This window comes from Aricia agestis, chromosome 5 (assembly GCF_905147365.1).
Source record: "Aricia agestis chromosome 5, ilAriAges1.1, whole genome shotgun sequence".
In the NCBI taxonomy this organism is placed as follows: domain Eukaryota; kingdom Metazoa; phylum Arthropoda; class Insecta; order Lepidoptera; family Lycaenidae; genus Aricia; species Aricia agestis.
Window position 1 is genome coordinate 12466963 of NC_056410.1, and position 25022 is coordinate 12491984.

General features: G+C 36.5%; 1 long non-coding RNA gene across 1 annotated transcript; it reads right to left on the minus strand.

Moving 5' to 3' along the window:
• Positions 1–6412: 6412 nt before the first annotated feature.
• On the minus strand, positions 6413–24565 carry LOC121727022. The gene is made up of 3 exons (XR_006035612.1): positions 24397–24565; positions 16736–16739; positions 6413–6425 (listed from the first exon to the last, which is right to left on the minus strand). It is a non-coding gene; the product is annotated as an uncharacterized LOC121727022 (long non-coding RNA).
• Between the last annotated feature and the right edge of the window lie 457 nt (positions 24566–25022).

Consider the following 25022-nt stretch of genomic DNA (forward strand, 5'->3'; position numbering starts at 1 on the left):
AGATCGCACTGGACTTAAATTTTGTTTGCTATACTTACATATTATACTTAAAACAAAGTTGCTTTTTTCCCCTTTTGATTTCATAGGAGATCGCGCTGGACTTAAATTTTGTTTGCTTTACATAAAATTTGTTTTAATTGTATTGAAGACTAAAGAAAGACTAAAGTCCAAATCGCTAATACTGGCTAGGTCTTCCCTCTAAAGGAGATCTTTTGCTTCGAAAAGTCTTTGTCACTGTTACTAATCTTTATATATATAACTCAAAGGTGACTGACTGACTGATTGACATGGTGATCTATCAACGCACAGCCTAAACCACTGGACGGAATGGGCTGAAATTTGGCATGCAGGTAGGCATTTTGATAAATTTCAAGCCCAAGGGGTTAAAATAGAGGATGAAAGTTTGTATATAATAACACTTCTTAACGCGAGCGAAGCCGCGGGCATAAGCTCGTTTAATATAATAATAATTAATAACTAATATAAAAAAGTCCATAAACCATCATTGTGGCGTCAGTTTCAGACTGACGCCAGAATGATGGTTGGAAAGTATGTATACATCATAAAATAATGATCAGTCCGTTACACGATCATTCTTTCGTCAGTCAGGATCAGGCTGATGGAGTGATGGATGCCAGATTGACCGTGTAAACGTAGTCTAACAGGAATTTGGACTTGGTACTCGGTAGGTTCGGCGAACTCTCTAATTCAGAGCCATTTCGTATCGGTGCAACGTCTGAGTATTGTTCAGTTGACAGGGCAATGACGCCGCCCCCGCCGGTCGACGATCCCAGCCTGGGGAAGAAATGCGATAATCTATCACACGATGATTCGACTTATACTAAGCTAAATCTCTAGCTGAAAGCCAGAACGGATTTATATAACGGATATTGTAGCTAGATTTTTTTCATAATATTTTAGGAGGTATAAAGCTGTTTCAAAACGTTATATAATGTTGTTTAAGATTGGCACATTGAGTGATAGATGACGATTTAGTTTTTCAGTGTGTTTCTAATGTCATGAAATATTGTAGTGTAGTGTCCTTGTTGTGTCCTTAGCATAACGTTATATTACGAACCTTATGGGAGGAAACATCGACATTCGACACATAGAAATATTGTACCTAAATGTTGTGAGAAACGAGATTCGAGGCACGAAAATTGGGACCCAGGCTTTCAAAGGAAGCGAAGCAGGTTCGTAATTCAAACACTTAAATTAGTCACTTAGTGCAGTCTCACAATTTACCTGTTACGTAACGCTTAATTCCGAACAAAGGCGTCTCATTTGGATAGCGACTAATTGATTACTGGATTATGAGAATAGATTGTTCAAGCCACTTATTCAGCAAAAGGTCGTACCACATTCAATTTAGTTTTATAGTTGAAAAATACTGCTGCTATAAGCATGTATTGTTTATTTATTACTGATATCAAGTAGCTTAAAAGTTAAAAGGCTTATTATACTTTTTGTATGTACTGTACTCTTATCCTGTCCGGCTCTAGAAACCGAAACATAGGTAGTACACCTCGTAAATAATTAAAATATATCATGAACTGCTAAAAAAAACAAGGAATGCACGTTTAATGTGTACTTAAACGACGAGTGTTGGAAGTTTGGTTTTAATTAACGTTGTTTACACGCATTAGGTCTGGGTTCCGAACTGTCAGGGTTTACAGACTGGCGGCGGTGTGCGGGGGTGTGCGGTACGGGTGTGCGGGGGGTGCAAATTCGGCGCGGCCGGGTTCAACAGCCGGCCGTAGCACGCGCTACGCAGCTACGCCGTAGGGCAACGTCTCCTGTCATGTCGTTCACTTTGGAAGTGCACTAGACTAGTACTCCATATTCAATAATAGAATGCATATTATTGAATATATTTTGATTGCTAATATGCATACACAAAATCATACGTCATTGTATTATGCTTTCTTTATTATTACAGGTTGAATAGGGATGATGACAAGGTCAAAGATTAGCAAATTTTGTTAATAAAATAAATAAATCACGGTAAAAAATAAGTGTTTCCAAAATTTCAGCTTGATAGCATTTGTATTTTTTTTGTTATGCGCCTTCAAAGTTGGATATTCAAGTCAATTTTTTTTTCAATTAAATTGCTTAATATTTGTATACCATTCGATAACTTATGCAATTAAAAGCAACTTTTGTTATGAAACCACTTTCATAAACGCAATATTTAATATACCTATCTAACAAAGTTCTCTCCCGATGCGTACAAACTACGAAAGAGTGACGTCATAATTTCGTAGCACTTTGTTTGGAGCGTTTCGGGCGAGTCTATTTTATGAGATGTTTGAATTGTCATATCTTGGTGAACTTTTAAGCTATCAGAGTAATTCTTTCACCAATGTTTCTATTTTTAAGGGTCTTTCAATTACCAATAAGAAAAAAAATTAGTCATCATGCCTATTGTCCGTGTTTTTGTTTTTATATATAAAAGAGTTCAACGAACTTCTATTATCCTGACATAATATAACGAGAATTTGTATTACGCAGACATAAATAATGTATATTTACAAGTCTAGAAACTTTTATGAATACGAATAATTTAATAAATAAAGTGCATCGACATTTATATTATAAGTTGGCGACGTTCGTGAGATACGCTGGCAGTTATTCATGAAAACGGAGCCATCTTGATTATTTTGTAATCGTGATTTTCAGTGCTGAAGTTATTTTATTTTATCGCAATAAATTTCTCGAATAATTTCGTGAAAATTGTACATAAGATTAATGTTGAATAATCTTATGAAAATAGTTGAATTCATTTAACATGCAAGGTTAGTTTGAGTAATACGTTTTACATTGCACAATGAGGCTATCTTGTATTTTTGTACGTTTATAATGTATTTTTATACGTTTTAATTAAAATGTTACTAGTGGAGTCTATAATAAATATTGTTAGTCAGCATTCCCAGTTTGCGGCAACATAAATTCCTCAATTTAACATCCAATTGGGTAGGGCAGATAAAAGAAGTGCCAACCTCTCTTGCCAGGTTAGATAACGGCGAACCCGCGTCTATCTCATATTGCTTCGGGCTTCACGCTGTTAGCCTCTGCAATATACACTTTTACTATGCTTATCTTTACCTATTTATAAATCTTTTGTTTCTGGTTGTTTCTAGTAGATGTGACTGATAAGACGTGTTTTGAAAATTTGGTAGAAGTCTACCAAAAACTTACCTCGTTTTAGCTTACATAATCAATATAAATTGTTTTTACAGTCGAATATTAATAGATACAGATTGTGTTAAGAATTGCCGAAAACAAACGGTTTACACCTAAAATTTTTACTTTAATGTTACATTTAAACTACTTATAATATACATGTCTAGCTAGTACTACTTCATCGCATGTCTATATATCAAATTAAATAGATATGCACAGCGCTTCTGTTCTCTAGAACTTTTTAATTGCGATTTAATTGCACACATTATCTTCTTTAGCAGGTTTAATTTTGTGACCGGACTGGGGACTGACGGGGGGGGGGGGGGACAGGGAGGGGGTGGCTTATCCAATATCCAGTCTCCTCAGTAACGGGATAGCTCTGTGAGCAATGGGAACAGTCTTACTTTAATGCGGGTTTAATTTTTAGGGTTCTGTACCCAAAGGTCAAAAACTATGTCTGTCTGTCTGTCTCCAGGCTGTACCTCAAGAACCGCTATAGCTAGATTTCTGAAATTTTCACAGATTGTGTATGTCTGTTGCCGCTATAACAACAAATACTAAAGTGGGAATATGGGAGGGGCGGGGAGTGATGATGATGAAGGAGGCGTGTTCTGTCGTGGGTACCCACTCACCAATGTGGAATATGCGTGGTGACCCTAAAGGAAGATCTTCCGACCGAGCGAGGTGTTGTGGTGGTCCTTTTTCCCTACTATCTATATCTATGACGGTACGGAACCCTTCGTGCGCGAGTCCGACTCGCACTTGGCCGATTTTTAGTCAACTGTGGATGCTCGTATCTCATAAGTCATTAAAAATATAATTCCATAGATACTTTTTAGGGGCCCGTAGTAACTAAAACTACCCTTATGATTTTGCTATATTATTTCCTCTTCAGGGGGCATTCCACATTTCACATCACAATTCACACAAAATTTTAACTTGTTGAACCCTCACTCTAAGTTGAAATCCCTTTAACAATCATGACGTATTGTCGCATTTGCGCACCTAGTCCTTTCCCCGTAACTGTGACGTAATATGTGGATGGCCCCTTGATAGTTTCGACTGAGTTATGTACGCGTAATATTTGCACATATTTTACTGTCTTAACGCGTCTCGTCTATAAGCTAAAGCATTTATGGCGGGTTTAGAATCACGACAGGTTAGCGGCACTGCTCGTAACTTCGGTCGATCGTCATGGGAAGGCTCAAGATATTCCATATAAATACAGTGCTAGTGCAGAACAGCTCTGAGCTATTTGTATTTTGTGTGAGCTTCCACTTTGTGGCCATTTTACTACTAGCCCAAGAGCCAGCGACACCCAGACTCGTCATTTTATAAAAGCTGAAGTTTTCCGGTATAAGACCCCTATAGAGGTGAGAACAATCAGCGACTATGGAGTTTCGGTCGCGGTTGCTTTAGGAGGTATCCGGTTCTGAATCTGAAGGCCTACCAGATCTTTGAGAAAGAGTTAGCTTTTTTTTCTTATTTGCTTCTGGATAACTGTAGGAATCTCGTCTTCCACTGCTGAACATTTTGACAGTTGCTTCTCACTGCCAGATACACTAACACTACCTTAAAGTATAAGACTTTTAGCTTCTATAAAATGATGAAAGTCTGGCTGTCGCTGGCTCTTGGGTTATAGCGCGAGTGTACAAAGTTCCTCGTTTTTGCATGCGCCTCGAGTAATCATACGTAACGCTGTGTTCACAAGAGAGAATACGCGTTTTGTTGGCCGTGTTTTAGTAAGTTTGGCAGCGACATAAAGAGGCGATGATATTTTTTAATTTATTTTATTTGTACAGAAAAACTTACAGCTAAATAAAACTCAATAATGACAAAGTAAAAACAACTAGCCATTTACAAGTTTTTAACAGTTATGTAATTAATAATAATTATTGTATTGAGCACGTTAAAAAAGATATTATGATATTATTGTTCGTAAATTTTGTACTATCAGAGAAGTTGATCATAGATAGATTGCGGACTTGCGTAATTTGGTCGCGTGTTAAACCCAGCCAACAGATCGCAACTAATTTATTGAAATGACATAAACCAACCAAATTACGTAGGTCCGTCAACACTCAACTGCCTATGAATCGGTTTCTCCGATTCAACACATTCAACAATAATTATTTTTGTTACTTTGGCCTTATATGAACTAGTCTTCTAGTGATATTATGTTTGCTGTTCCAGATCATATTTTGTTAATTGAAAATCCTACAATATTTAATGTTTGTGAAGCTAGTAGCTAGTGTTTCTTTCTCTTTCACGCTAATACTAGATATTGAAAAATAATATACCTATTAATAGTATATTATAGTATGATTGGATGTTAATCCTATAAATATTTTTTTTTATTAACAAAAGTGCAGCGAATTATTGCGACTATGTGAACAAGCTGGCTGTTTATCAACAATTCACTATGCAGTCGCCTTTAGTTTTCTTGCAATGAGCAACAAAGGTATAGCACGCACGCTCAACAGTTATTTGTTTTTAATGTTTAGCTGTACTATTTAGTACCGGGAATTTATGATTATTTACATCATGTTAAATTTTTGATGACCACAGACATGTTGCCGTCAATTTGTGGAAATATAAAATTATAATTTATTATTATCCACGTTTATGCAAAGAATATTTATACAAAGTAATGTTGATAAGTTATTTTTACATTCCAAATGCAATGAAATAAATGAAAATAATGATAGTAGTAGTACTTTTGACAAAGTAGATAATATTATAGGTATTTGAAAATTATGAAAATGAGACTATACTGTGTTACCTAATTATAATAATTTGTCATTATATATTCCCGATACTACTTATAGCACTTTTCCACCACTTTGCTTGCATTCAAATAAGTTTCTTTATTATGATAAACTAGATGTCCCGCGCGGCTTCGCCCGCGTAAATTAGGAATTTTACAGAAACCGTACATTTTCGAATAAAAATAGCTATAAATACTCCTTTCACGTGGTCTACTCTATATAAGTACCAAATATTGCTATTGCTCTATTTTATTGCTATAAAAATTGCTCCAGTAGTTCGTGAGATTTCCCTTCTAATATTTTCCCCGTTTTTACCACATTTTCCTAAGTTTCTTCGGTCATATTAGTCTTAGCGTGATAATATAATATAATATAGCCTATAGCCTTACTCGATAAATGAGATATCTAACACTGAAATAAGTTTTTAAATCGGACCTGTAGTTCCTGAGATTAGCGCATTCAAGCAAACATACTCTTCAGGTTTATAATATTAAGTATAGATTTTTTTAAATCATCGCTTGACAAACTCGAGCCTCGATCTAAAAGACAATGAAAAGGCTCATAATCATGGGACGATGCATGGTATAATATTATGGTAGTGATGATGATGATGATGCATGTAATTTGCATAGTAGCATATGCTTTCCGTTCTTAAAAAAACCCCGAAACTCCCAAACTTGTATCTATAAAGAATCAGGAGTTCTCTCAGCACCTTCCGAACCACGGTATACCAGGTATGTCACCTCCGGTATACCATATACCTCAGTGCAAAGTCTTACTTGTTTGTAGCATTTGCTTAGAATACTTCTCACGAAACCGAAGTCACCACATGTTTCCCTATAAATTTTGAGGAGTTCCCTCGATTACTTATGGATCCTTCATCAGATCACCACTTTTGTGAATATAATAGCAAATTGGGATGATATAGGGTATCATCCCAATTTGGTAATATGAATCCCATCCAATCCCATACCAAAAGAAAATTTTTGAAAATCGGTTAACAATCGGCGGAGTAATCGTTGAACATAAGAAAACGAGCATAACACCTCCCCAATTTTGAAAGTCGGTTAAAATTGTAGCCTATGTGTTATTCTGATGTATAAGCTATATTATTGTAAAGTTTCATTAAAATCCGTTCAGTAGTTTTTGCGTGAAAGAGTAACAAACATCCATACATCCACACATCCATACATCTATACATCCAAACAAACTTTGGCCTTTATAATATTAGTACGATTTTACTTGTTTACAAAGTTAAGCTTTCGTTGATAATGAAGCCAGTTTATAAGTACGTTGGGTAAAATATTATTATTTATTATGTCCCTCGAATGACTATACAACAGACGACTACACAAAGTACAGTCTTTGTTCGACTTGTGACTTCTCCAACGTATCAGAAAAATATAAACACATTGTTGGACTTTTTTTTAGTTATTAGTTATTACCTATAGAATATACATATTATATTATAGTTATGTACAAATCCATTCTATCCCTTTCCGTAATTCCATCATAGCATGTGTTTCTTATGTTCAATCGCTGAACCGATTTTATCTAATTAAAAAAAACCGGCCAAGTGCGAGTTGGACTCGCCCATGAAGGGTTCCGCAGCAGCAATAAGGTTTATTTCTATGAAATTCAAAGGTTTTTGATTTATTTTTATATTATTTCAGTTGATTTAATGAAAGTTAAATTAAGGTTTACCATTTATGAAGTACAAAAAAAAGTATTTGCTAGATAATAATAATAATAAAACATTTATTCATGAACTATGGACATTACACCACACTACATTACCAGAAAAAAAAAAACAAAAAAAAAACACAGATCAGTTAAAATGATGTTGACATGGCAATACAAAACAGTAGTCTAATATGAACTGTAACTAGCCTAACTAAGAATGAACAAAAAATAAAAAAAAGAAAAGTAGCAAGTAACAAATATTTCAATTATAACTTAGCAAGCAAGAGTGTTATGGGAAGGCAGGAGGTGTAATGCTCAAGCCATTGAAATGGAGTCCACTCAGGTAAAACGACTATGGATAACCACCTGATATTCTGTGGATCCAAACTGTCAGGCGCAAAACAGACCACCCAAGGCTACAGTGTCGCAATTTAAAAATAAATTACGCAAAATGTTTCAGATAATAATATTATAATAGACTATATATAAATAGACTCGTTCAAACCAATTTTCGTTGGTAGTTTTTATAGTTATGTACATCATATATTTTTTTAAGAATTATCATGCCCCTACTTTAGAAGTTAGAGGGTCCCCCCCCCTCTAACTTCTAAAGTTTTTCCACTTTGGAAGAGTCTCTGTCGCAGGTTAGAAAAAAATTATATTAGAAACCTCAATATAATTTTTGAAGACCTATCCGTAAATACCCCACACGCATAGGTTAGATGAAAATTTTTTTTTTGTTTCAGTTGTACCTGTGGGGACCAATAAAATTTTTAATATTTTTTCCATTTTTGTATCAAAATCTGAATGCGGTTCATAGACTACATCTACGTACCAAGTTTCAATAGTATAGCCCTTATTTCTTCTGATTAATTTCGTTGCGGGTCCCAAGACAGATTTAGCTTGTCCCTCGGGCATCCCTGAGATCATATCAAAGGGTTTTCGTGGTTGGTTACCACCGTTGATCCTGGCGACACAGGAGTGACAGTGGTGGGAATGTGTGGTGGGCCTTTTGCCCGTTTAAAAAAATAGTATATTCCTTATAGTTTAGGAGAAAAATGGCTGTGACATACGGACGGACAGACAGACTGACAGACAGACGGACAGACAGACAGACAGACAGACAGACAGACAGACAGACAGACAGACAGACATGACGAATTTATAAGGGTTCCGTTTTTGCCATTTGGCTACGGAACCCTAATTATCCAGTATTTTACAAGTAAAAAGTTTAAAATACAGCGATAGTTATATTCAAAACAGACATGTGTACATGACATAACTTTTCGCCTCAGAACTAATAATTTTTTTGTAAAATTAATTAATGATGTGGTAGCGATAGTAAAAGGCATCTCTTACTTAACGTGGGAGTTGATAACATCTGCACGCGGCGGTAGACCCGCGGTACTACACCTTGTAGGTACTAACGGGCGGCGTTTACTTTAATAATAAGTAATGCTTATTGCCATTATAATTTGTTTTATTTGAATATCGAATGCTGTTACATAATCTTTTATAAGGTATACAGGGTGTAACAAAAATAAGTGATAATACTTTAGGGTGTGTACGTGTTCCTTGTAGAGAGTTCACTGTGAAAGTAGCAGTGCTGAAATACCAACATTTTTTTCACTTTTGTATGGGGAAACTCGTGACGTTCGGGCCCTTGCCCATACAAAAGTAAAAAAAAAATCGTCTTTCAGCGCTGCCACTTTCACAGTGAACTCTCTACACGGACTCACTCTAAAGTATTATTATCATTTATCTTTGTTACTGTATATATAAGATTTTGTATTCAACATTCGATATCTTTCCGTTCTGTCGTCAAAAAGAAAGTAAGCATGCAGAATCTTCTTTATTTGATATGAGGATTGAGTTTGAGGGTGCTCGGCTTGTAATGCTGTTACTGTATCATTAATAAGTACATAATTGAAGAGCGAGAAAAAGTTAGAAAGTAAGCATATTCCTAACTAATAAACTCCAATTAAGTAGGTAGAGTCTCTGTGATGCTCAAAATAGCGCTCCTGACTTAATTACCAATGAATCTCCGGGCAACATTTTTCTCAACAAACGAGTCCCAGGAATGCTAGGTCTAGGGGAATCGTTTTCCAAATAATTAATGCGATAAAATAGTGCGGTCGGAGCGCGCCGTGACGCGCGCGCGCACGGTCCCCAGTCACGACGACGCAAAACGACCACAGCACCGCACGACCGCGCACCGCCCCGCACACGTGGGCCCGCTAGAGAATAGCGAAGGTATGTATAAGAAGATGCAACCCAATACGCCGTACATTGCTTATTTTGATCAGAATTATATTCTGACAAACGGGAAACGGTAGTGTTAGGGTCACAGCACATATATCAACTCGGAAAGGGATCGTCACCGTATCGCCTTTCGCCTCGCCGTCAACCAGGCGTCAACCTATTTCGTATGCACGTAACCAAGGCGTATCAGTAGCTCCTGTACGTCAACTCGGCTACGGCTAGGTGACGCCGCGCTTACGGCTCGCCGACCGCTGGCCCCAGATCAGTTTGAAGTAAGGGTGACGGAGAGACGTAAGCACGGGGACGACGAGCCGTAAGCTAGTTGACCAAGCTTCGCATCCCAGTTCGAAGCCTGTTCCGAGGCGAGGCGATTACGTTACGTTTCCGCTTAGTGTGCGTTGCGGTAGGGAGTTTCATACAAACAATAATGAACGGCTCGAGGCGATACGGTGCCGAACACCCATATACTTAACTAGATGACGCCCGCAACTCCGTTGCGCCAAAACTCGTTTATCGCGCGGTAACCGTACATTTTTCCGGGACAAAAAGTATCCTATGTCCTTTCCCGGGACTCAAAGTATCTTCATGCCTTTCAGCAAAATTGGTTCAGCGGTTTGGGCGTGAAGAGGTAACAGACAGACAGACAGACGGACAGACACACTTTCGCATTTATAATATTAGAATGGATATGACATCAAATGAATATTAATAGTTTCGGATGTATGGAGGGATGGTCCGGCGATCCAGCCCTTGCTACTAGGATTTAACAGAAGTTTATTTGTCACGTCGTCTTAATTCAGAATAAAACAACGGGAGAGCTGGTGTAAGTGAAAAACGAAACAACAGGGGCGTACATACATTTTCGCCGCATGGTCGAAAAAAGTGGTATATTAGTTCAAAATTTTTGACCCCTCACAAATAGTGTATAAAGCCTTTTAAGAAGTTCTCACTTGAAAAAAAGGTAGTTCAAAAACAATTCAGCGATGTAAAGCAAACTGGGGATGGCGAAGGAATTGGCCGGCAGGCGGCCGCGGCAACTGCGTCCTAATATCTATGCGCTTCCATTTTATTAAATCAGGACGCTGCCCGAGCTGTGCTCACTTCTCAGTTATTTCAACTTCCAGCTTCTGTAAAGTGATGTTTACATCGTTGATATAAAGGCCATGCTAGGTGTAAAATAATTCTGAATCGTACTCTGTACGTGCGAAGTCTTCTCGTGATTGTATGCAAACTTATTCAACATTTGAGCCGTGTTTTTGTTACGAAACATATCACATAACATTATGAAAAGCTTGAAGCTTGTCACTGATTTCTGTTTTACGGGATTGTTTGTTATGTTTTGCATATATAATAATATTATATGCCGAAGTATGTCTCTCTGTTTGTTACGTTATATTCTACACGCATAAACAACTGATATTATGAAGACATTTTGAGTGCCGAGAAAGAATATGATTATCCTACTACAATGTACGGCCGCATAACATACAAATTCAGTTATTTGATAATAATAATGCTAAATGTCATTGAACTCTATACCTCTGAAATAAACGTAAAATGTAGAGTTTCACACTACGATGCTCTGCGTGTTATATTGCTGACACATCAAATACTTTAATATGACGTAACTTATAGTAATAGTATAGTACTATTTAATATCAACTTACGTCATTAAAGTATTTGTTTGCGTAAATACCGAAAATAAATACTTACTGGTACAAAAGTAATAACAAGTTAGTACTATCAAAAAAATGATTCGCAAGCAGTTGACGATCCTACCAGCCTACGCAATTTGATCGGGTTATGTTAAGGCTGTACTTGACATAACGCGATCAAATCGACAAGATTGATTGACTTAACACAACCCGACCAAATAACGTAGGTCCACCACCAATGCTTTCGCAATAAAATGTTGTCCGAATAAATCTCAAATATCATTAAACTGGATTGGATTCACGGGAGAGACCTCTCACAATCATCAGATATCATTGGTGTGTGAAGGTTTTTTCAATAACTACCGTCCATTCATAGGCGATGGGAGATAGCGAGACAACATCAGCGGCGCCCTCAAACGGTATTGGAACGTCATTCGAGGCTGTGGCTAACTAATGACATGTGAGGATTGTGCGTAATGATGTCCAAAGTTTATCTCATTCGCCCGTAATATTCACATACCACCTTACTAATAAACGTTGTATAAGCTTTGAATAGTTATACAGTGTTTTGTTCCTGTCACACAAGTGACATTTTTAATTGGATTGAAGAAGACAAAACACTGTATAACTATTCAAAGCTCATACAGCGTTTATTAGTAAGGGGGTTAATGTATAGAATCATGTGACACTAGAAACTAGATGTTGCTCGCAACTTTGCCACCCAGAAGTATCATGAAAATTTGTACAGCGGCTTAGTTGCGGTTTAGTTGCGAAGAGAAAACATAATATAAATATTTAAATATTTACGCATTTTCAATAATATTAACATGGGTTTTGAAAATATTGTAATAATAAAAATCGTTATACGTTTTTTTAATGAAATAAGGGGCAAACGAGCAAACGGGTCACCTGATGGAAAGCAACTTCCGTCGCCCATGGACGCTCGCAGCATCAGAAGAGGTGCGTTGCCGGCCTCTTAAGAGGGAATAGGGTAATAGGGGAGGGTAGGGATGGGAAGGGAAGGGAATAGGGGAGGATAGGGAATAGGGGAGGATAGGGAAGGGAATTGGGCCTCCGGTGAACTCACTCACTTGGCGAAACACAGCGCAAGCATGTTTCACGCCGGTTTTCTGTGAGAACGTGGTATTTCTCCGGTCGAGCCAGCCTATTCGTGCCGAAGCATGGCTCTCCCACGTATGAGAAGGCTTACAGTTGATTGGAAGGACAGTTAATAGAGTACATAACAAGATATAGCAATGAGTTAGTAAATTACGAATACATCAAACCCAAATACTAGTGACCGACCGAACTTTCGGTTTCGGTTTCGGTTTCGGCCAGTTTCGGCCAAAAAATCTAGTTTGGGCCATAGTTTCGGTTTCGGCCAAAATATAGCCGAAACTTTCGGCCCCGCCGAAACTCATGCGTCGTTTGGTAAACTTCGCAGTTAACTCGCACTGCTTCGCACTTCGCACTGCTTGCTTGCCAGCAAGGCCCTGGCTCAGTTCGCCACATCTATTTAATCGTGATTTGAGATTATATTGTTTTCGAGATTAGTCCTAAATCAAAAATTAGCACTTCGTTTTATTTTTATTAAATTGTCTAAACTTATTGTTATCGAAATTATATTATTGAATTTTATATCTACGACAAACGCAGGTTTTTTTAATACACATAACTGTTGGCAAATTACGTGCTATTTTAACAATGTTTCCCAAACAAACAATTTAGTAAATGCTATGATAAATTGATTATAATATTGTGTATGAACTTTATTTACTTAAGAATTTTGTTTGACTGTGAGACGGTATGATATATTAGGATATATCTTGCGAGATTTAGTGACGCCTACTCCAAGTTTGCTTAGTAATTTCATTTTGAACTTCAACCGCGGTCGTGCCCATGTTTCCCACAAAAATAATATACTGCAATTGATTTTTTTGTAAGTAATGTCGTTAATGTCTAAGGGAGTTTCACTAATCACACAACTTTGTTTTATAAAACTTAGTTCTCATTAAACGCGTACCTACGGGGATGTAAATCTCGTTTTGTTTCAAATGGATTTCATAATCTTAATCACGATTAATAAATCAAAGGTTATGTGACGTCACGCGATGATTTTACATGGTTTTATCATTTTGGAGTCTAGTTAAGTTATTTTATGAACAAAAAAGCAAGAAACGATACATAAGCTACCCAAACGCATCTATCAAACCTGTCATCTTGACATTTTTTCGTCTATGATTTTCGATTTGCCATGACACTACACCTTAATAGCACTTCAACGGCTTTATGAAGTTTAACTGTACAACATTGGACATTCTGAAGATAAAACTCGGTTTGCTGTGAACGTGGTTGGTGACTGTGTGCGCTAAGCGCGTTCCATTTCTTTGATGAAATCGCACCTACTTGGAATCGTATAAAAACGGAATATAGTACAAAAAAATTTCTAGGGAACATATTAGAGTCTAAGATTGGGAACATAATATTAGAGTCTAAGATTAAGTAGATAATAATATTTAAGAAATGTCGCAAAAAGTAAAAAATTCAATGCGGTACTTTTTCTTTACTTTAAAAAGTTGTAAATTTATGTCAAAAATCAATAAATTTCAGTCAATAATCGTAATCTTAAATGTCTTACCAAGTTTCGGTTTCGGTTTCGGTTTCGGCCGAAACTGAGAGTAAGGCTGAAAGTTCGGTTTCGGTTTCGGCTGAAAAACCAGTTTCGGTCGGACGCTACCAAATACTTTAGGCTGTACGTGCAAAACTGCCAGGAGCAATCCGACATAATATTATCCCTGTACAAAAAATCTTCTACCACACGACACAGGACATCCAAAAGCACGACAACTGACAATGCAATTCAATTTACATGTCAACCTGTGACCGCACTCCAAATGGACTTTCTCGGACCTTTTTTCGATTTCCTCGTTACTCACAACGAGGTCACATATTGCTTCGCTACGTCGCGTTGCGATGTGCGGTGTGCCGCTGCGGTGCGGATACGATGTTTTACGTATTTTATGCCAAATTGACGTGTTGTGTCGTCGGGTGATGTGTGTGACGACTGTCGAAACGACACAAGTGGGAGAGCCGGCCGTATAAAAGTCCTATGGATCAGATACATGAACCATTTTTTGAATATATATATCGAGAAATCATAGAACTAAAGGTCCACACACCTCTAATATGTCTGATTTTGGCCGCATGCAAAATTATGAACTCACTACGCTGTCGTTGTTTTGTATAATCCAAGGATATTGTGGTTCGCAATGCAATGTGGCTTCGCCCTTATTCGAGCTGCACATGTCATATTCGAATTTCCGAATAAAGTGTTTTAATGGCGATTAAAAGGCGCACGATAATTACCCGTTATCGTCTCCATCTGTTTAAAGCTGTATCTGTAAATACAGCCCCCGCATGCGAATGAGAGCTTTCCTCGCGCCCGTCACACTCTTTATTACGGACAAATTATATGTTCTTTATCATCATTCCTTTTAATGGTACCCGGTGTTAGCGATTCGTGCTAAGAGGCGATTCTACTCCGCCACTAACTGATTTAATTTCATTTGTGCACAAAAACACATACTATTAAAGCTATCTTTAATGCTGTTAAGATTATGTTTTAGATTTTTTCTGTTGTTTCAATCGCGTTAGTTAATGTGTAGCTTTAGTAGTATGAAAACCATACGGATTATCCATTCTAGCAGGTTTACGATAAAACTAGGTTGAAAACTGGACACTTGTCTCAGACATCATCGATGCTAACCGTCAATAATGGGAAGTCACACCTTGGCACTCGATGGACTGGCATCACAGGTCTAGAACACTTTTACACTAAACAACATGTAATTTAACATTCATTATACTCTAGAATATTTTAAAACAACTAACTAGAATTAGTGCTGGCATATTATCAGTTTAAGCCGTAAATAAATTAGTCATTAATTCGTTAATAATAACATATTCTTATCTCCGCATACATCGAGTGACTAGCTAGCGGAATGTTTGAGCTAGCACTATATGCACTAAGCAGGTGAACTTCACCTGCGGCTTTATTAGTAACTCGACGTACGGATTAAAATATGGAGCATACGTTATTGTGACATTTTAATTAGTTAAACAATTACCCTCTACGCGTACCGCCGATCGCAATCTTAACATTGGTTACTTTATATCGAGTGTGTGATCATGTGATCCATAGAGGGACTTTAGCCTTTATCTATAATATAAAAATGAGTCGCTGAATGTGTTGCTAAGCGCAAAACTCGAGAACGGTTGGACCGATTTCGCTAATTCTTTTTTTTAAATATTCCTTGAAGTACGAGGATGGTTCTTACAGAGAGAAAAATTCTAAAAAAAAAATCCTGAAAAAGTCTAAAAACAACACTTTTCTATACTCCCATACAAAAGTTAAAGAATCGACTGTTGGGCGATACGAAGTTCGCCGGGTCAGCTAGTATATAATAATTTTAAAAATTAATATAATTTGCTTCTAGCATTTTCGTTGATTATTAAAGATGTATATGTTGCAGCCAACTGGTTGAAATAGCCGTTCAATCAAACAGCTAGCCCTTTGATTGAACAACGCCATTCGATCACACGTTTAGCTTTTTAATTGAATCTTTAAGTCGCTCAAAACGTTCAACACTACAGCTGATTCAAAAGCCGCCGTTTGATTGAATTAGTTCAACGCTTACCACTGCAGCGCTAGGTGCGTTTTGTTTACAATATGGCGTCAACTAACCGGTCTTTTGTGGTTGTATTAAAATATTTTTCGTAATAATATACGTTACAAGTATATACAAATTGTGGGCCACCTTGATGTTATAAATGCAAAGGTCTGTCTGCTTGTTTTCTCTTATCCAGCGTTGCCAGATTTTTTTGGTGCAAATTCGGGACTTTAATACTTTTTGAGTGAAGATGGCGGGATTTTTCAGTCAAAAGCAGGACATAGTAAAGTAGTACAATCAAACGTTTTGTTTTGGAAATTTTATCTTTCTTTAAAATTACGTTTACGTGACAAGTATCAACATAATATAGCAAAATATATCTTAATTACGTACCTTTCTTTCTCAGCACCCTGCACGTACGTTCGGGTTATCCCCGAAAAGCAGGACCGAGCCAGTCCCGCGCGGGACATTTCATTTTGATATAAAAATCGGGACGTCCCGCCAAAATCGGGACTAACCTAATTTTGATAAAATTCGGCCGAGATGAACTTTGAGTCACGGAAGTGATATAATTTAAATGTAAGAATTAAATTGAATAAATTAAAATTATAAGTACATTTAAGTTATGCACTAGTCTATAGAATAAAATGTAATAACTTATAATATAAGTAACGTGTTGAGGACGTCCTTATAAATTTTATTGCATGTTTGGATAACTGTCATCCATAACTTTGGTAAATGTCAAGTATTAAGTGGTTACTTATCTTCACTCTATATCAAAATACTTTGAGTGTTTGGCTGATTTCGTTGCAATTTGACAACATAATAATACAGACCTGACTCTGAGGGGGATGGAAAAAAAAAACAATAATAAATAAATAAAAAATATGACCTATCTATTTGTAACTACTCTATGTGGTAGTTTTTATTTCGTTACTTTTTGTGACGTTCTTAATTATCGCGTTATGGAAGCATTCTACAAGTTCGCCGATCATTATCCTATGATGGATTACCGTAAAACCTTTTTGATAGATATAAGGTTTTGAATGTAAAATGAAGATCACAATGTAAAGGACAAAGTTCTAGTTTTTTCTTTGGAAGGCAAGGAGTATAAAAGATAGCATTTTTCAAAGTATTAGTTAAAAATGATCATGTGAAGCCTATTATTGGTTTCTGCGTCTAAAGTTCTGTACCATAATAAAGAAAACAACTAATAAGTTCTAGCTTCTGTAGTGGGTAGTGTGTAGCATAAAATATTATTAATATAATTTTTATAATAGCTACCGCTCTATGCTATTTGAATTATTTTTCATTTTTATATAATAACTTTTAACGGTTAATTTATGATTATTCGAGCACATGCACCCTGTTATAACCGGCCAGGAGATTCACACGATAAAACGTTTAAATTAAAGGCGTATTTTTTATCAAGATATATATATTTTTTTCAAATTTGTAATAACACTTTGTCTATTAATAACTTGATTAATTATGATTTTGAACGCCTCCGTGGTCTAGTGGTACAGAGCGCGGCTCTTGACTCGGAGGTCGTGGGTTCGATTCCCGCGTTGGAAACATGTTATTTCCAAGTTTGGTTAGGACAATGCAGGCTGATCACCTGATTGTCTGACAAGTAAGATGATCCATGCGTCGGATGGGCATGTAAAAAGTCGGCCCTGCGCCTGATCTCTCGCCGGTCGTGTCGGTCTGCCGTCCCACTGGGTTATGAGAGTAAAGGAATAGAGAGTGCTCTTGTGTACTGCGCACACACTTGGGCACTATAAAAATTACTCCTGCGTAGCTGGCCTGGTTTCAATGAAACCGGCCACCGTCACCGAAACCGGTGTGGGAGCTATTATTATATTATTATTACTTATGATAATTTCAAGTTCGCGTTTAAATATTGTGATAATTTAAAAAAAATCTGCTACTTATTACATTAAATTATAAAATTGATATCTTTACAGATATTAATCTGTAAAGGGAGTAGTTTTGTTAGTTGGATGCGATTTCAATGTTATCTTTAGTACTTATATTACTTTTTTTTACAATGTAACATTACTGAATAAAAATACGACGAAACTATTATCTACTTACAAAAAGTCTGCAGCAAAAACTTAAGATCCACTTTGATTGAGACTTACTATAATGTCTGCAGCTTTGTAAAAACAAGGAATGTTCCGTTCGATGAGAATAATTTTCTAATGTTATTTTCCTTATTTCAGCTGCGTGTTACGCACTGAAGTAAGTATAGTAAACTGTCTGCAGCACAGTATAGCTGCCAAAAGTTTTTCAATTTTATGAATATCACAATAAGATTTTATATGTGGTCGCTTTGTCAGCAGCTGGTGATCGAAACCATATAATATTATAATTAGATGACTCACTGACACCCGCAACTACGTTGCGCCAAAATTCGTTTGTCGCGCGGAAACCGTACGTTTCGGCATAAAAAGTATCAAATGTCCTTTCCCGGGACTCACAGTATCTCCTTACCGAATTTCAGCAAAATCGGTTTAGAGGTTTGGGCGTAAAGAAGTAACATATAGATAAACACACTTTGCCATTTATATTTTATAAGTACTATTATGGATATGGATATTCTATAGATTCCTCGTCATAATTTATAAGTATGATACATTTAAATGTTTTCTTAATTTAACAAGCAAATAATAACATTTATTTCAGGCAAAATCTAAGGGCATACATAAAATATAATAAATAATAATAGATTGCTAATTATTGGTAATACAATTACACACATGATCATCCTCCTCATGTCTAGTTTCTACCTAATACCTGTTCACATTAATATTATCTCTGACAAAACTTTAATACCCAGGACATAAGGATCACTTTGAGGTATAGAAATAAAATACTCTGAACGTTTGGAACTTTAAGCTAACTGGATTCATATGTGGTACGGACTTCAAGTGGTAGTTAATGGCGGACACGGTTAATTGGCACAAAATGGCCGAAGCAGAGAGTATACGAATTATACGTCCTAATGGGCAGGTTTGTCGTTTGGGTCAATTCAGACCGTAACGCGACGAGGCGGGGCGAGGCGAGGCGCGGTGCGGCATAAATTTGTATGGATTTGACAGATTTCAACTGCGTGAGACGTCTTGGGAATCTGTCAAATCCATATAAATTTAGAAATGCACGCGTCACGTTGCGGTCTGAATCAACCCGGGTCAATTCAAACCGCAACGTAACGCGTAGATGCATTTCTAAAGTACTGAATTGACAGATTTCAAATGCGCGAGCCGCGAGACGTCTTGCAAATCTGTCAAATGCATACAAATTTAGAAAAACATCTACGCGCCGCGCTGCGGTCTGAGTCGAGCTGAATGTTGCGATGTTTATCGGCTTGTGTAATTTTGATAACTTAATTAAGTGTAATTACTACATGTGTACGGGTAGGTAAATTGATGTACCTACACGTACAACGTGGGTACTTCTTTAGAAGGAAACCCTAGCAACTAGCCGGCTAGCTGCTAGGGTTTCCTTCTAAAGGGGCTCCCATACAAGAAACGTGATTTTTTTGGCCTTTTTTGCTCGTAATCAATAATAGTAACAGTTAGCACTTGAAATTTTCACAAAATCCTTTATTATATTTGTACTTTAATAATTAATAATAAAATTAAATAAAGTAAATGTTTAAGTAAATTAAAAAAAAAAAACAATTTTTTGTCTACTTTTGCTTAAATAAACAAGATATAAACAATGAATTTTTCTTAAATCTCTATTATCAATATTATTAATTAATATTGTATAGATAATTTTAAAAAATATATTACTTAGATATTATTATTTTTTTAAATATTATATTTTTCATGGGTACCCAAATTTGAGATTTTCGAACCTTTAAAAATTCATATCTTTAAAAATATTAACTTTATCGTGAAAAGTCATAGGACCTTTTTTTTTGGTATTTCAATAAAGAATATTAAAAAAAATTGTCCGTTTGAAAAATAACAATTCCTTGCAATTGTTTAAACAATGTTTGTTTAAACAATATGGCACCGGGTTGCGCCCTGGCAACATGATTTTATATCATCAGGACAATTTGAAGAGGATCCCATAAAAAAATTGAGGTGGAATAGTTTCCGGTACTCATGCGCCGACTCGTGCTGCACTACCAGGAATATCGAAAACTTTTTGTTCCGTCGATTCGAACCCACGACCCCCGGCATGAGCGCTGACAACACGCCCAACCACTGAGCCACAAAGGTCGTCGAAGGATTTGGACGACGATATTCAAAATATAGGAACAAGTTAAGTAAAAGCAGAATCTTTCTACTTGGGGTTATAGGAAGCTCACGTCACTGCTACATGACCTTCGGGCGAATCTACAGCCAACTACTTCACTAGTTGACATAAATAAGAAATTTTATATAATACGAGCTTTTGCCCGCGGCTTCGCTCGCGTTAAGAAGTATTATTATATACAAACTTTCATCCCCTATTTAAACCCCTTGGGGTTGGAATTTATCAAAATCCTTTCTTAGCGGGTGCCTACGTCATAACATCTACCTGCATGCCAAATTTTAGCCCGATCCGTCCAGTGGTTTGGGCTGTGCGTTGATAGATCACTATGTCAATCAGTCAGTCACCTTTGAGTTTTATATTTATAGATAGATAAATGCAAGAGAGAGACGCCTCATTTTTAAGTAAGACGAACTCTACCTTTTGCAATACTAATATTATTATTGTCTATTAAAATAGCTTAAGTCCTTATTCCGGTATCGTATTTTATAATACCAATAAAACACAAAGACATAATATAACACAAATAATTGAGATGGTGTAAATAAATTACACAGTTTAATTGCAAGAAGACAATAGAACATGTGAAAATCGCGTGGGCCGAGCACGAGAGTGTATGGTGATCATCCCATAATGACCCCTTTGGTCTGATATATAGCCCATCGGTTTGGTTAGCGAAATACACTCTAATAAGTCATGGACCTCTTTTATACAGATAAATAATATTAGCTAACGAGGCAAACGATCGACCGATCGAACGATACGTCATTATATTATGATACGATTTGAACGATACATTATAATATTACTTACAATAATAATAGTAAACCTATTAACCTTTTATTATATATCTTGAATCAGTCTATCTATTAAAAATTGCATCAAAACTCGTTACGGAGTTTTAAAAATCTAAGCATTCATTTTAAATTTTTAATGCAACAATATTGAGCTTTCGTTTCTGTTTGGATCCGATAAGTTTTCTTTCAAACAGCATTTATGTAAGTAATTAATTTAGGGGTGGGCCGAAATTCGTTTTACATTCGGTTAAACCCAACTTGGCAGCTTGAACCGAACTTCGTCATTCGGCCGAATTTCGGTTAAAATGCCGAACATTCGGCACTAAATATACTTGTACCATCATAATAGATATAATTGAAAAAAAAAACAAGATACTACAAGAACTATACTCATTCATAGTCATTTACTTTTTTGAATTAGAAAAAGTAATCATACGTGATAAACAAACAACTTAAATTGGTCTTTTTAACGACCAGTCTCAAAAATCTTTGGTTAATTAAAACAAACTAAACACAAAATTAAACCGCTCTTCTTACTTACCAAACCAGTCGAAATCTTTCTTAATCAAAAAACAAATTTTCATGCTCTTCTCACCAAGTCTACGAAATCTCTCTTACTTAATCTAAAACAAAAAAATTGACTTTACTTTTACTTTACAAATGACTAGCTGGCTAACGGCTCCGCGGGGAAGCGCAGAGTGCGGGCGGGGCACATCTAGCAATATTTGCAGGAAGTGCGTAAACAAGTCACAACTCGAAAAGGCGCGGCGAAATTGAGCCGAAGTTCGGCCGAATTTTTCATTTTTACCGAATGTTCAGCCGAAGTTCGTATTCGTTTCAAACCACATTCGGCCCATCACTAGCAATTATGTAATAGTTTTCTTAAACTTTACATGATCATAATTATTATTTTTAAATTATCATCTTTTAACTAAACATCCGAATTAAAAGCACGCACTCATAAGCGTGACATCAGATAACAGACATCAGATAGCAAGCAACACAAAGAGCATTATAGTGCAATATTAATGCTTTGTTCAAAGTTCAAACCTACGCGACCAGGCAACTGCGAAGCGGTAGCGTCAAGTTGTCAAATGTGTTTTGAATCAAAACACACATTTGACAACTTGACGCAACTTGACGCTCCCGCTTCGCAGTCGCCTGGTCGCGTAGGTTTGAACAAAGCATTAGTCTGTCTCTATTTTGAACGATTCTGATTCAAAAACTCTTCTTTTGTAGGATAAAGTTACAAAAATACTGTAACGATAGTCGGTTTATTAAAACTAAACTGCTATATGTGTGCATTGTATATATGTCGCAGCCAACTGGTTAAAATAGCCGTTCAATCAAACAGCTAGCCCATTTACTGAACAACGCCACTCAAACACACGTTTAGCTTTTTAATTGAATATTTGCGTCGCTCAAAAGGTTTAACACTACAGCTGATTCAAAAGCAGCTGTTTGATTGAATTAGTTCAGCGCTCACCACTGCGGCGCTAGGTGCGTTTTGTTTACAATATGCGTCACGTAGCCAGTGTTTTGTAGTTGTATTAAGATATGTAAATATACAATATAAAGTGTTAGTAAATTGACAGATTATAGCATATACGAGTGAATCCAAATTGGAACAAATATTCGAGGAGAAATTACGGGATTATGAAATGCATCGCCAAGGTATCTATATTATTGCAATTGTGTTCAAAATGAGTTAGAATATAATTTATTCTGCTTAGTATTATTAGTACGCCTCTGTAATAATAACACTAAACAATTTAACTAAGGAGATCATTAGGTCTTCTTAGTTAAATTGCCGTTTAACCAGTTAGCTAAGCGTCGTCTAGCTGTAGTGTTGAACGTTGCAGTCAACAAGTCGGCTAAACGACGTGAGATTGAATGGCGTTGTTCAGTCAAAGGACTAGCCGTTTGATTGAACGGCTATTTTAACAAGTCGACTGCGATATATACACTATACTTTAGGAGTTAGCTTTTAATTATTTAACCTCTTCAACGGAAGAAACCATTCTTTTCGGCCGTCTGCGCCAAAATTAGTTCGACATAATATTATAAAAAATGTTAGCATATCTAAAATAAGGAATAATTTATGCGATGACGCACGTATCCAGTATTTAAATTACTATTACAATATTACCTAGGCTTGAGGAAATCTACAATATTATTACTTATTGTTAGCTTATATTAAATAAAAACATAAAATAAGTAAAGATTTCAAAATAAAATTGTATATATGAGATCTTATTTTAAGTTTTTATCCATGTGGAAATAAGTACTTAGATATTATACAAGATACTAAATTATTTACTTATAAATTTTATTTTTATTGTAGGTAATCAAGATCACGGAAGTCATAACCTATAGGATTACTCTAATCTGTAATGTGTAAGCTTCATTTGTTCATTTTAAATGTTTTTTTGACACGCCACTTTAAAAAGTAAACTGTAAAGTCTTATTCTTTTCTAATTAAATAAGCTTGAATATCAACACAAAAATACTTCAATAAAAAATAGTAGTCCAATTATAGCTAATCAACATCGGAACTTTAAAATAATTGACTTAAAGAAATTAAGTGTTGATATATTTACTTAAAATAATATTTTAATTATAAAAATAATTTTATCATACTTAATAATAAATCGTGTACCGTAATAACGTGTAACCTTTTATATACCGTTACTTTGATTATCCACTTTTTGTAAATGTTAAAATTTTTGAATGAACACGGAAAAGACACCCGACGCGACGGCGCTCGCCGTCTGCCGGCCGCTACGCGGTCTTATTCTGTAACCTCTATCTGCTATCTTAATCCAAAATTCATAACAATTAGAGATGTGCCGACTAGTCGGTAAAACCAACTATCCGGCCAGTTTTGTAGTCGGCGACTAGTCGGCGAATAGTCGGCAAAAAGCGCCGACTAATCGGCTTTTTACTTTTTTTCTATTATTGAAATTACATTAAAGAAAAACCTTGATTATAGAGATGTGCCGATCATGACTTTGGCCGACTAGCCGACTAGCCGATTAGTCGGCTGCGCCGATCATGGTTTCGGAAGTTTCCGTAACGCTTATTTACTGCTGTTTCGCGGGTAAGTCACACGATTCGAAACGTTTGCATGCGGCGTGTGCGACTTACCCGCGAAATAGCAGTAAAAAAGCGTTACGGAAACTTCCGAAACCATGATCGGCTTGGCCGACTAGTCGGCCGATTAGTCGGCTTCTTTGCAACCGACTAATCGGCTAGTCGGCTAGTCGGCCAAAGTCATGATCGGCACATCTCTAATAATAATAGTTCCCACACCTTTGTGCCTGGTTTCAATGAACCGGAGCGATTTTATAGTGAAGAAGTGTGTGCGCACAAGAGCACTCTCTCTTCCTTTGCTCTCATCACACAGTTGGATCGACACGTCTGGCGAGATATCAGGAGCAAGACAGACTTTTTACATGTCCATCCGACGCATGGATCATCATCTTTATTTATATCAGAACGTATTTAACGTTAGTGTGGGATTTAATGAGAAAATTTACTGGATTTGTTGTATTGAAACTGCATCAAAACTGTATAGTAGGATTATTTACCAGAATCGACCTGCAGGTGCCGTCTGGGGCTCGGTATGGAATCTGGCTAGTCACCTCTTTTTCTGACCGTACAAATTAATTTGACGATGATACTTTTATTTTCCTTAAAGTGTAAAAACCATTGTTTTGTGGCTTGTGAGTAGTA